This window comes from Pogona vitticeps, chromosome 4 (genome assembly GCF_051106095.1).
Source record: "Pogona vitticeps strain Pit_001003342236 chromosome 4, PviZW2.1, whole genome shotgun sequence".
In the NCBI taxonomy this organism is placed as follows: domain Eukaryota; kingdom Metazoa; phylum Chordata; class Lepidosauria; order Squamata; family Agamidae; genus Pogona; species Pogona vitticeps.
In genome coordinates, this window is record NC_135786.1 from 95121962 (window position 1) to 95134737 (window position 12776).

A 12776-nucleotide genomic window follows, 5' to 3' on the forward strand; every position below is an offset into this window, starting at 1 on the left:
GCTGAAATTCAGGGAACTCTGCACAGGGGGGCTTTTAAGCCCTATTCTCTCCAGTTAACAACTGACTGCTTTCATGCCCTTGGTCAGCAGTCTTTGGTGTGACGCACACCATAAAGCCCATGTGGCTGCCACTGGAATGAATGATTGCTCCGTTTCTGTATGTGCATCAAAATTCTTTCCATTCACAAATGCCAGCAATAAATCGCAGCCAGGATGGATATCGCTGCCAACATTTTCTTCAAAGCAAAATTTTTGCAATTTATCCAGATTTCTGTAGCTTCAGCATCTATCATGCATTTGGATTCATTCAGATAGAAATCACAGAATAATGGAAGGGGTGTATATGGCCATAAAGTCCAACTCCCTGCTCAGTACAGGAATCCAGATCAAAGCAGATCTGACACACGGTTGTCCAATTTTCTCTTGAATGCCTCCAGCATTGAAGCACTCACTACCTCTCAAGGTAACTGGTCCCATTGTCACACTGCTCTAACAGTTAAGAGGTTTTTCTGACTTGCAGCCTAAATCTGGCTTCCTATAGCTTGAGTCCATTATTCCATGTAGCCTTTTCCCTTGTACTTGGGCTAGTAGCTCAAGATCTAGGAAACTAGATCCACGTCCTAAGAGATTTATCTCTTTGAGTTCTTAAAAAAAAAGCTTCACATGACCAGACCTCATTTGAAACTGAGAAGACATTCACATATGGTTCTCCATAGAGGTCTGCTCTGAGGGAAATGCCACAGATGACCCTTGGCACACTTTCTCTAGGGTAGCCCTCAAATTATAGAACTACATCCCCATAGAGCTGTGTGTAGCTCCAATAGGTAAAGGTAAAGGTTCCCCTTGACATTTAGTCCAGTCGTGTTCAACTCTAGGGCGCGGTGCTCATCCTCGTCTCCAAGCCGTAGAGCCAGCATTTGTCTGAAGACATGGTCACGTGGCCAGCGCGACTAGACACAGAACGCCATTACCTTCCCACCATGGTGGTACCTATTTATCTACTTGCATTTGCATGCTTTCGAACTGCTAGGTTGGCAGGAGCTGAGACAAGCGACAGGAGCTCACTCCGTTGCGTGGATGCAATCTTATGACTGCTGGTCTTCTGATCTTGCAGCACAGAGGCTTCTACCGCCATTTTAAAGAAAACATTTATTTCTACCTGCTAATAGCAGACTCACCATCATGCAGTGTGAAATAGCCACCTCAGATGATGGATGCTGAGCATTGTTGAGGGATTGGAATAGCAACTATACTTAAGTTTTTCTACCATGTTACTGGACACTCCCATTTGTATGAGGCCAGAGCTATTTCTCAGCATGATTCGGTGTGGATTTGTGTGTGTTTGCTTTTCTGGATTACGTGCCTCTGCTTTATTTATCTTTAACTGATCTATATTAGTAGAATTTTTAAAAACATCTTACAATGTTCATTCTTATGTTGAAGGGGCTGTAGGGGCTGTAGTCCGATAATTACTGGAATCAAGCAGGCATGGAGGATAAATTTAACCCTTTTCTCCTTTGCTTCAGTCCTGAAAAATCAGAAACGAGATTGCATGGGGAGGAAATTTACCATTAGTAGATGGGCACATGATGTGCTTTCAAAGTAAAAATGATCTTCAGAAAAGAGATTTTCTTCAGTACTGTGGTAGGGGAAGAAAGGTGTGGAAGAATCTAATGTTGATGCCCTCTGTGATCCTGATAATTTATCAGTGCACTTCTCTTCCTGTTATGTATTTGCATCCTGAAAACCTGCACGTTAAATGCAATGACACATTTAATGTACTATTGTTTAGTTTGGCTCTAATGCTGTCATGAAAGGTCCACAAGTTTCAGGATTTAAATGCACTCACATTATCAGGACCTAACAGCCAAAAGAATAAACAAGAGAGGAAGTTTTAATCTGGGGGAAGGATGGAGAATGTGATTAAAATGTTGGGGAGATTTTTTTTTCTCACACAGATGGTTTATTGAGAGTGTTACATTCATCACTGGTATTATTACAAATACACATAACTATGTGTTATTTATTCAAGTCATTATATGTAAGTTATCACTTACTGCCAGTTTCACCAAGGGCAAAGAATACTGTGGTAAGAAGATTTCTTCTTTTCTGGCTTGGTGTTTTCTACAGGTATTACATAAATTACATTTAAATCATTGGATAATTATGAACTTTCTTTTCCTTTATATTTATGTGGAATATTTATTGAATTGCACACTGTGCTTTTATAATAAAGTGCTTTTTTCGTGGTTTCCTTTGTTCACCCAAAAGGAAACTGACAGTTATCCTTTTATAATCTATTCTAAGAACATTTTCTCTTCTTTGAAACTGATTGATGCACTCCTTTAAATGTTCCTGCAAATATCTTTTGAATTTAAGTTTCTGCATAATGTAATAAGATAAAAGAATTCTATACTTCAACAAGAGACATTACAAAGCAACCGGAGACATTATCAAGAGCATTAACATGCTCCTAATAGCAATAAAACCTTTTAACTGTCTGATGTTGAACATGCTCCTACCAAACCACCACATATTATGGTAATTGGCTCCAATTTCTGAATCTTTCAATGCAAAGTTACAAGTTAGGTGGGGTGGGTGGGGAGAGAAAGCCTGAAATCTTCAGTTTATCCCTCCTGCCCTCCCAAAAGCATTGCATTATGGTGTTTATGTGACTATGGGATTGGCTTCATCTGTCCTGAGTCCGCAGTGTTGCTACTCTGCTATGAAGTTGACCCATAACATTTTCTTGTTCTTAACATACAGTATTCTTTAAATCTTTGCTGTTTTCAACCATTAGAATCTGTCCTACCAATTTAAATTGGTGCCTATCCTCAAAATAAAAAAACAAAAGGGTGGATATAAAAAGGAAGATTTATTTTTCCTATTCTCATCATTGTTTTCCAGAGCTAATTTTCACTACAGTTGAGCCAGTTTAGTTCCCAGTTTCAGGAAACTAACTACTGTACATGGTTCATTAACCAAAGGAAAGCTGCAATCCTACATCCTTGTATGTGGGAGTAAACCCCACTGAACTCAATAGAACTAACTCCAGTATTAGAAGAGTACTGTATAGGACTGGGCTAGTGCATAGCTATAGAGATACTAGTATGTATGTATGTATGTATGTATGTATGTATGTATGTATGTATGTATGTATGTATGTATGTATGTATTGACTGACTGACTGACTGACTGACTGATTGATTGATTGATTGATTGATTGATTGATTGATTTGATTTGATTTGATTTGATTTCATTTGATTTATATACCACCCCATTAGTGCAATCACTATTCTAGGCAGATTGATTGACTGATTTGATTTGATTTGATTTATATACCACCCCATTAGTGCAATCAGTATTCTAGGCAGGTTACAAGTTAAAATTTAAACCCAACAAAACCTAACCTAACAAAATGCGTTCAACAATGCGGCAGCCTAACAGTATAGGACTAACATTCATACAAAAAAAGAGAGGGAATAACATTAACTGCATCAGGGAGAATCAGTTGTGAAAGTCAGCTTTGAATAATTTTGTTTTCACCAATTTCCTAGACATAAGGAGGGAAGAACCCTGGCATATCACAGTTGGTAACATATTCCGAAGACGGGGAGCCACTGCTGAAAAGGCCCGATCCCTTGCCATCACCTTTTCTGGTCTTGCTCAGTGTTGCTACTTTTAGCAACATGGACTGAGAAAATGGGTGAAACAGATAGCTAATTTCTGAGAGGGATGTTCCAACACCTATCAAAGTTCTAAACCATTAAGCGCTTTTTAGGTCATAACTAGACATGGGGATGAATAAAAAATGGATTGCAATATTCGTGAAAAATCGCTGATCCGTTAAATATCTGTCCCTTGATATTTGTGGGTTCAAGAGACCCCCATGAATATGAAGGGATGAATACTTCCCCAAAAGGGAAACTGGCTGCCCTTTGCAAAGATGGCGGCTGTGGCTTCATTTACGGTAGGGAAGCTGCAGCTGCCATTTTTGCAAAGGGCAGCCTGGTGGGAGGGTGGCAACAGGGGGGATGGTGGTGGCAGCAGGGGGTGGCGGTGGCAGAGGGGGGTGTTAATATCCCCCCAAGAATCGATGAATATATTCATTATTCGTCGCTTCATGGGGACAACTTCGTGATTCATGAGTTGTCAACTTTTGACGACTCACGAAGGAAGACAACTCACCAACACGGTGAGTTGTCTCCATCTCTAGTCATAACCAGCACTTGAGTACAGAAACTAACAGTGAATTGATGAAAGTGTATCAAGACTGGAAATATATGATTGAATTTACTGGTTTCAGAAATCAGTCTAGCTACCATTTTTTTGGACCTGCTGAAGTTTCCAGGGTATTTTCAAAGGCAGCCCTATGTAGAGAGCATTATAGTAGTCTATTTTTGAGATCTGGAGTACTACCACGTGGCTACAGATGTAGAACTTCTACAACATTGTCAGCTATATGGAAGTACATATAGAAATAACTAAAATCTGTACAAGATATGGTTGTACCTCCTGTTTAATATAGTGAACCCAGGTGATCTGTAGAGTTGTTCAGAGTTTTTCAGAATTGAAAACTGTGCAGTTTACTTGAATAGTACCCTGATGTTACTGATGGCAAGATATCTAGCAATACCTGGACTATTGTATTCTTCTTGCTTCACTTTAATGGTCAGTTCACAGATCATTCAGGACTTTGTTACTTGCAAATATGGACTGGCCCCTTCCAGACCGCACTGTGTTTGAGGCAACACAAAGAGTGCTGAAATTCTTTCTCTCCTATTACTACTGGCAAGGCTTGTTCACACATACAGGTTATCACTTGATGCTCATCATCCACAAAGTGGTGAAAATGCACATGCAAACCATCTCTAGAACAATTTGCTGGCAAACATATATGCAGTTTTAAGAAGCAAACTGTAAAGAAGGAAGGCTAAATCCCCAAATGGAGAAGCTGTTAATATACACAGATAAGCCATTACAGTCAACAGGCACCATAAAAATATGGTTTTATCTTGTTAACATGTCAGAAAAAGAAACTACAGTTAATGTGGGAACATCACAAAAAGCAGATTAAAGGGCTGGGCACAGCCTGAATACACCAAAACCAGCCTGATTTAAGGAGCATGCTTCCATCATTCAAGTTACAAAAGTCAAAAGAAAAAAAAAAAAACTGCAGAGGAGAAGAAGGAAACGGTCAAACACCTTCATTCCCACTTCTGTCCTATGCTATGTAAACAGTACCGGAGAGACATACATTTTATATTTTCTCTCATCAGAAGCTCTCATTTTCTTTATCTTATGATGGAAAAGCCTCTGCATTCTGACCTGATGTAGCTTTGCAAAAAAAAAAAAAAAAAAAAAAAAAAAAAAAAGGAAGTATCTGCAAGAAAAGGGGTTTCTGTGTTTTACCTAGATTATGATTTCATAAATCTGTGGGACTATTCTGTATGGCATTTAGCATAATAGTTAATCAAGTGGAGCAATAAAGGAATTATGCACATTTCTGACTCTCCGAAGCTTTCATATATTGAGCATGATACTCTGAGATCACTTCATCCTTAGAAAACAGGGCACACCAGATGGATAGCAATTTCTATCAAAAGCAGGAGAAACCTATACTCCCAAAAGTATCTGAGAGGACTTTTGAAAATCCCATTATTGTAATATGTATAGTACTGTAAATAAAAGTGGTCCTTTAAAAGATTCTTAATGAAATTATATGTCCCCTGTTTCAGCAGTCACAGCTGACAGGTTATCTACTGTCATGATTACAAACACCATCAGATGCTACTATTCATGGACCCCTCTAAATCCACTTCAAGCCAAGAAAAGGAAAAAAGTAATCCAGTTGGCAGAGCCCAGTTTCTTGAATGTTTTGTTTTTCACTGTGCCACCAATATTAACTGCTGAGCATTTCATTGTAAAACCTGTTTCTTAAATACTTCCTGCAAACATTTTGTAATGAGTGTGGCTTTCTTTTCAGTAACATGAATTGGTATTTTGAGCTGCTACCGATTGATTTTCTATAGTCCTTCAATATGTACTACATTTGCCTTGCTGTCAGTTGGCCTTAATCCGATCGGCAGCAACTCTCAGATTTTTACAATACTCCTCATTAGTTATTAAACACCAGACCCCGAGCTTCGAAGACGAATTAAAAATGGTCAAAAACAACTGCTGCTACTTTGCCTTGAGTATTATTACATTGTTCGCCAGCCTACTGGCCATTTCTGTTCCCTTCAGCTTTCAAAATTCAAGCCTTCTTCATTGATGTCATTTTAATGAATTTCACTACTGCATTTTGAAAGCACAGACTTTCTTTTTTAAAAACAAAAAAGACAAAAAACACCCAAACCCATTACTTGGGTTTTTTTTTTTTTGTAAGGAACACAAAAAAGCTGTCACAAACCAGGAGGCAGTTCTTAATATACCTTCAAGATTAAATCACATTGATGGAAGCTTTGGGGTGTGTGGGGGGGAGAGTGAAGTAAGGACCAATGTTTTTTTTCTCCTGTAAACACAATAAGGTGCAGATTATAGATAAGTCTGAAGACACTGGCTAAGCCTTTCAAAACAGCTTGTCGGCTTTATCATGCAAGTTTAAATCATAGTATTAGTTATATTAGACTTTTAAAAAGACATCATGGGAGGCACTTTGAAGTTAATTAAAACCTGCATTCATTTGTTTGAGAAAGATAAACTTTATTCATGGGGAAATAACTCTGACACATTCCGCCTTGCCACCTCCCAGTATAGTTTTCAAGAGAAAATTAGACACTACAGTTAATATCTTAGTACATATTGCCTTCCCTTGGGATATGACATACAGCAATACAGAGTATGAAAATTTCTGAAAGAAGTATTTATTACTTGTACATCCAAAAGATTCCATGTATTGCATCAGAAAGACTTGATCGACACCAAAATGATCTGTCAGTTTATTCTTCTACATATATTTAAACAAAACAAAACACAAAAAAACCCCATTTACTTTGGAAGTTCAACAGCAGCCCCTAGTGGAAACCAGACGACAGCACGAAGCTCCTCACAGATCTGTATTCACCAGCAGCTTGCCAAACCTGAGGTGAATGTGAAACCCATGCAGACTATATTAAAAGGGCTAATTCTGCTTGTGGTCTTGTGGCCTCTGTGAACTGCTGCTACCAGCCTGTCGCCAGCCGGAGTGTGGCCTCCAGGATATGGAAGGCACTAGCCTTTGGTTGTGAGTGACAGTCACTGGAAATTTCAACCACTGTCACTTGGAGAGTGAAAAAAAAAAAAGATACACGGCCAACCATGTACATCTGTCTGGATTGTCGGAATGGTTTGAGGCATGAAGACTAATAATTATCCACAGAATAATACTGGGTTCGGATAGAAGGGGATGTACATCTGAATACTGTTCAGTGTGACTTAAGTCAAAGCTAATGCTCCCAAAAGCTTAAGGGTGTGTTGAACCATTGCAGAACACCTATTATTGTGAAGGGCACTGCTTAACATGTCCACAAATGGGAGATACGAAATAAACCTTGTGCTGAGAGGAAAGGCTTATGTCCTTATTAGGGGAGTAAAGTTTTAATACATACACTGCAGAAGTTATCAGGTATTTGTTACTGATGCTATGACCTTTTGTTTTGGTCCTGTAAAGAAAATAAATACATATCTCTAACAATTCCAAAAATCCTGCCTCATTGCCTGAGAGGAATTCAGCATTTTTCATTAGGACTTTGAGTGCTGTGTTCCCAAGAAGGATTGTTATGCCTCAACAGAATCTCAGAAAAGATTTGAGTCCATGGTTATGCTTCTATACTAACTTACCCTACTGAAAGCGTTCTTCTTTGCTTTAAATTCCACTTGGAAATTAGATTTCTCCATAATCCACCTGGTTTTGCTGAAAATAAAAAAGTGTATCATTGGAAATGATTTTAACTTTGAAGGTGAATATAATGACAAGGGGGAAAGGGATTGCATACCAGGTCACATATTAGATCAAATCAACAGACTTTGATAACATCGAAGGTATAGCTCTTGAGGGTGATTATACACGGAGCATCATAAAGCATAGTGGATAACTTCAAGACTACTAGCAAACAAACAAAATGTTGGGAATGCTGTCATACTCCTGTGTTTTCCATCTGAGTAAGCAATACTTGGCATTTTTACACAACTTCATGCCTTGTTTCCAAAAGTACGCAAGTGTTAGTCCTTTGAAATAAATTACGTATGAACAGGCTTCTTTCAGTCCAGTCTAATGGAGCATGTGTAGATGAACAAGCCAGCCTTAAATCCCCCCTCCTTTTTTGGCAGCCTTATTTACTTCCCTTTGAATATCACTTTTTTTCCTGTACATCCATTGAAAAGCAATTGAGTTTAGGCAATGAAAGGCTCTATCCAATCACAATAGACAGGGTTTCCCAGCTTTTGATGGGCAATCCCATATTCATGTTATGGTGTGAGGGTGTTCACTGTCTCCTATTTTCCCTACTATTGAGGCCCTAAGCTTGACACACCAGGAACAATACTTTCTATCTGTCAAGGCAACAGTGGTCTGTGCTCCTTGCCTGTCAAGCTCCACCCAATCCATGTGACAGGACCCCAAACGAGACATGACATTAGAAGATCTAAAAGTGCATCTCAGCTCTTTCCTTTCCTTTCCCCTTTCTTTCCCTCAAAGATAAATGGAGCTGCAGAATCTGCTACTTTTTACTCAGACCAATCAGTATGGGTGGGGAATGAAAGTTTAACTCACAGGTAGAGCAAGCAAATGAATGAATGAATGAAGTGACATGTATGCCTTCTTCTCCTGGACAAAACCATCAATGGCCAGCCTCCACTGCCGCCCCTCCAAAGCAAAACACTATGGGATAGAAATAGAAAGCAAAGCATTCAGTCATGCAAGCTCCCGCCTGAATATTGGTGATGCAGCCCACAAAGGTTTACCTCCTCAGTAAGAACTGCCTCAGTCTTATCTGCCTAATAACAGACTGTAAGTTCTCTGGGGAAGCATCAAAACATTTGTATATTCTGTGCAATGCCTAAGACATTAGTAGTGCTCAATTAGAGTTAAATAGGAATGGCAGAATTATAAAAGCAATGTTAACTTTGAGAAAATGAACATTACCCATTTCCCTGTTTAGGTACAGTTCAATGCCATTGTTATTAAAGATCTCTGCTCAAGAAAAATCTAATTTCCATATGCATTCAATATAAAGGAAATGCACAAAAAAGCAGAGATATGAAAAAGAACTCAGTGGAATTCAATACCTGAAGCTATAAATGTCTGGGTAGTTCTGCTCCATCAACACTGGGGAGGGAGAACAATCTGGATTGTAGCATTCCTAATAGGACCATCTGAAGCTGGTGTTACCTGGAGATTAGATGAATGAGAAGGGAAATAGAGTCACTGAACGGAAGCTAAATAGACCTGACTAAAAAAGCGAAGTTCCATCGTTAGAATTTCAAATGTCATTTTTCTTCAATCAGCTAAAATATGAAATTGTTAGCTCTCACTTGGTATCATAACATCCATCATGGACACTTTGAAGCAAAGGTATTATTTGTGATCTCCCACTCTTTCATGTTATTCTTCACCCTTCCACTATTTGAATGCCTCTTGCTCTAGTACTGATACAATAAAACTCCCAGCAGGGAACACCAGACCTCAAAATCTGTCTATCAATTACTGTGATCAGCTTGCTTGAGCCTCAGCGTAATTTCTCTCAAGGAATGGGAAATGCCTGATATTGAGGTTTATTAGGCAAAAATCAATGGAATCTTTGTGTCAAAGCATAAATCTAGCTCTTATATGCAAAAATGTAACAACTGGCACGATTCCTATAGATTACAGAAATGATCCAAGGATATTCACAATTATTTCTACAAGCCCAAGGCTTGTATTATTTCTAAATTTAAACATAGACTTTGCCAATGGTAGCTAATTGTACTGTATAGCAAACCACTTTTCAAGCAAAGGATAGTCTTAAGAATGGTTGTGTGTGACATTCAAAAACACCAGACATTTCATGGGTGAATCCAAAGCATTTCTTTCAATCCTAGCCTATCCACTGGCCCAAATCCAAATATATTGTTATTACAAAATCATTTCTAGCCTTGTTCAAGCATCATGTCCTAACTCAGTATCTAAACATACAAAAGGTAGACATTTGTCAACCCTGCACTCAATGGCTCTGCATGTGTAACACCCACTTTTCTATTGATATTTACACATTGAAAGCCAATATGGTGGAATGGTTAGAGTACCAAACTGGGACTTGAGAGATCCAAGTTCCAGCCCCCCATGAGGCAGGAAAACTCAGCGAATGATCTTCGGAACAGGAGAACTATGTCTGAAACCTTAAGCTCATTGAAGGGAATGTAAGATGTAAACATAGCAAATGATTAAACAAATAAAATTCATGAGAGTTTGTGCATTTTAAATGCCACGAAGAGTCTTTGTTGGATTTGCTGCAACAGACAAAAGCAAGGGAAGGCAACTTCCAGGAGCCCGGGGGCTGCCCAGGCCCATCCCCAAACCTTAGTGGGCTGCATCTGCACCAGACCCTGTGACCTCCCCCATCCATAATAAAGATCTAAAAGGGGGGGGGGATACTAGAAAAATTGCCTTACCCTGCAGTGTCCAAAAACATATTTCTGTTTCTATGTCAAAACTGAGAGATTGGGGGGGCAGAAGTTCTGGGTGGGCTTAAAAATATGCACAATTGCCTCCATGCCCCCAGAGGACACAAAAGGACTTTATAAAATTTAAACATTCTTTGGAGGTACTGAGATTGCCCATCCCTGGACCACATGGTTAACATGGCTACCGCTCCAGAAACGAACAAATGAATGAAATGTTGAAGGGGCTTCTAGCACCTTTGCTGGAAAATGAATTAGCCACACACTTAGGGACCTTGAACATGCATACTCACCAGACCCATTGAGAAGTATTTCTGTTGTTCAAATGAATGTAGACAGACTTCCCTGCTTCAGACCTTGCTACTTAGACTGGATTAGGAATAGGGAAGGTGAGGCCGGGAACATCCACAAAGTCTTAACAGGGCTTTGGTGAACAAAGGAGTGGTGCTGTTAGAGCACTGGTTCTTAACCTTGGGTTACTCTGTTGTTTTTGGACTGCAACTCCCAGAAGCCTTCACCACCAGCTGTGCTGGCTGGGGTTTCTGGGAGTTGCAGTTCAAAAACACCTGAGTAACCGAAGGTTAAGAACCACTGTGTTAGAGCTTAGAAATGTTATTGGGGAGGGGGGTAGAACTCCCAGAATCTCCCAGTTTGCTAAAGAATTGGGTCAGGAGGAAGCATTAACAAATAGTTTATGGTTGGTCATGTCAGGAGGAGGATCTGGAGTTCTGATTTTGAGAGTAATTTTTCCTGGAATAGACATAGAATGAGTCCATCTGCACATTTTGATGCTTGCCCTATTCTCACTTGTATCCCCTGGCAAATATGTGTCATCAGAATGTATTCTATAGAGACATTGAATTCGGACATCAATCTGTGACATGCCAGTCCTCAACTTTTATTTCAAGTATTAATTCAACACATTTGGAACAGCCTGGTTATTCCTCTGGACAGAAATTTAGTATGAAAATAATCATAAAAAGATTTCAAAGAATTGCAAGTAAGAGATTAAAAAAAAAAAGGAATCACCCAGAATATCTAACAAACTGACAACAGAATTTAATAAACCTTCATCAACATTAATTGCCATGCTCTTGAACAACTTTTGCATGTAATTATTACAAATCTAAAAAGACATTGCCTCGGGTACAATATCTAGTGGGATCATCTTCTGTTCTGAATGCTATCAAAGCTGAGGAAAGATACAGTGGCATAAATTAGTCCTCCTCCAAAAGTAAAGGATATTGAAGTTGTATAGCATAATTGGAGTGAAATTTCATTCATCCTTTAGCACACTGAAAACTGTTGTAATCCAGTGGTTTTCAAATTGCACTCAGGAACCCCTGAGGATCCTTGGAAGCTGATGAGGGTTTCTCAATTAGAAGACAAGTGATGATGAACAAGGCAAGTCACCCTTCACAATGAGCTTCTAAGACAATGTGCAAATAAGAAAAAACCGGGGGGGGGGGATGTGTCTAGAGCACCTGACTAAAAGTGATGGGAAAGGTCCATACATGGCTTGTGTTGAGATATAACATTGGACATACCAAGAACATAATCAAACATTATTTAGTTCACCTTTCTAAGTCATGATTTTTTAAAAAAAAAACTTGCCATTGAGTGACTTGTGGGGTATTTTCTAAGTCCTATGAGATTCCAAATATATTGAACATTATCATTAGGGTTAGAATTAGGGCTAGACTTATGTTGATAGTTACTGGAGGGATCAAATACACATGTCACATATTTCCTGGAACCATTGAGAATCCAATGTCACTTCCAAATGAGGACAAGTATTGCCAACTGAGAATATGTCAGTGTTGCTTCTCTGCATCCCTGGTTTGCAGGAAAAAGAGCATGGAACATTTTTTGACCCCAATACGTTATATTTGCTGGTACAAAGAAGGACCCCAGGCAAAATTGCAATAGATTTGTTGAGGCTAATTTTTTGTTCCATCCATTTATATGTTAAACACACCACACACATACCTCAACATATTTAAAAAGCCTATCTTGTGGAAATCTGCAACAAAATGTGATTCTGGGAGACAGAAATGTCCTGTCTTGGTGCATTAATTTATTTTTGTTTTATTTATTTATTGTGATAAGCCATCACCTGAGAACAGAACAACCAATA

At 39.0% G+C, this 12776-nt stretch overlaps 1 long non-coding RNA gene across 1 annotated transcript in view; it reads right to left on the reverse strand.

The window, feature by feature from the left end:
* The window catches only part of LOC140706694 (uncharacterized), a 32208-nt gene extending 24313 nt beyond the window's left edge, over positions 1–7895 (reverse strand). The window contains exon 1 of the long non-coding RNA XR_012086508.2: positions 7823–7895. This is a non-coding gene — a long non-coding RNA (uncharacterized LOC140706694). The remainder of the gene's footprint in view (positions 1–7822) is intronic.
* Between the last annotated feature and the right edge of the window lie 4881 nt (positions 7896–12776).